The following is a 1,860-nucleotide window of genomic DNA, read 5'->3' as shown; positions in this document are numbered from 1 at the left end:
ATAGTTAGGGAGGAAATGCTCTGACAAGAATATCACGAACAGGAAAATGATAGAGAATTGGAAAAGAAAAAAAAAAGGCAATACGCTACCTTACATGGTCAGGTCAATGTGAGAGAGGGAGAACTTGATAATAACGAATAGGAAGATATAAGGATAAACGAGGAATGTAAGAAAGATTAACTGAACAGTGAGGAAAAAAAAACAATCATGGTTTTTGAATTGCGCGAAGAATAGATGACCTTTCAAAAGAAAGAAATTTGCAAAAGTTATATAAATAAACTATGCAGAAATAGGAAAGCAAAATTTAAAAAAGTTTACGAAACAGAAAATAAAAATGATAAAGGGAGATACTTTTTATGTTATTTTTGTGCTTATTAATGGAAATAGCTCACTGCTTAACATGAACTACCATACGGCTGCAGTTTAAAGGTTTAAAGGGGCAAGGTACACTGGCATTGCCCTATCGAAGAGGACAATGCCCTAGAGACTGACCATATACAAATATGATTAACGCCCAAGCCTCCTCTCCACCCAAACTAGGACCAAAGAGGGCCAGGCAATGGCTGCTGATGACTCAGCAGATAGATCTATAGGCTCCCCAAAACCAACCATCCTTAGCTCAAAAGGATGGCGAGGTTGCAGCAACCAAAGAAACTAACGAATCTGAGAGGGACTTGAACTCCAGTCTGGCATTCACCAGTCAGGGACGTTACCACATCGGCCACCACTTGGAATATGACAAAATTGCTTAGATTATAAAAAAAAATACTATTTTTTAAATGTAATGGGTGATATTGTTATTGTAAAAGCTTATTTCTCAAAGTAAATAAATCATTATTATCTAAAATAAATATCTTGGCATTACCAAAAAAAAAAAATATCTATTATTTAAAATAAGTACCTTATTATTTCCCAAAATAAATATTCTATTGTTACCCAAAATGAACATCTTATTCCCAAAAATAAATATCTTAATATTTCCCAAAATAAATATCTTATCACTCCCTATAATAAATATCTTATTATTCCCCATAATGAATATCTTATTATTCCCTAAAATAAATATTTTATTATTTCCCAAAATAAACATCTAATTATCTAAAAAAATTAATATCATATCATTCCAAGAAATGAATATCTTATTATTCAAAAGATATATCTTATTATTCAAAAAAATAAATATGTTATTATTCCAAAAAGTAAATATCTTATTATTCCAAAAAATAAATGTCTTACTATTCCAAAAAATAAATATAGTATTATTCCCACCCCCCAAAAAAAATTCTCATTAGTTCCCAAAATAAATATCTTATTTCGCAACATAAAATTCGTATTATTTCCAGAAAATAAACATCTTATTTACCAAAATAAACATCTACTTATTTCAAAATATTTATATCTTATTCCAATAAATTATTATCGTATTATTCCAAAGAATAGATATCTTATTATTCCAAAGATATATCTTATTATTCCAAAAAATAAATATCTTATCATTCCAAAAAATAAATATCTTATTATTCCAAAAAATAAATATCTTATTCCAAAAAAATAAATATCCTATGATTCCAAAAAAATAAATATCCTATGATTCCAAAAAATAAATATCTTAATATTGAAAAAAAATATCTTACTATTCCAAAAAATAAATATCTTATTCCAAAAAAATATTATACATATCTTATCATTTCAAAATTATAAAAATGTGATTATTCCCAAAATAAATATCTTTGTCTTCAGCTATTCTTATCATCATCTAACTCTTATCTTGATGTTGTAAATATCGTATTTCACAATATGCGTTTCCTAATTTTTAAATTACGTGGAGTTTTCAACTTTTACTAAAGGAAAAAAAATACC

The sequence above is a fragment of the Palaemon carinicauda genome, chromosome 7, assembly GCF_036898095.1.
Source record: "Palaemon carinicauda isolate YSFRI2023 chromosome 7, ASM3689809v2, whole genome shotgun sequence".
NCBI lineage: Eukaryota > Metazoa > Arthropoda > Malacostraca > Decapoda > Palaemonidae > Palaemon > Palaemon carinicauda.
The sequence above is the reverse complement of the archived record's forward strand: the minus strand, read 5'-3'. Positions refer to the sequence as shown.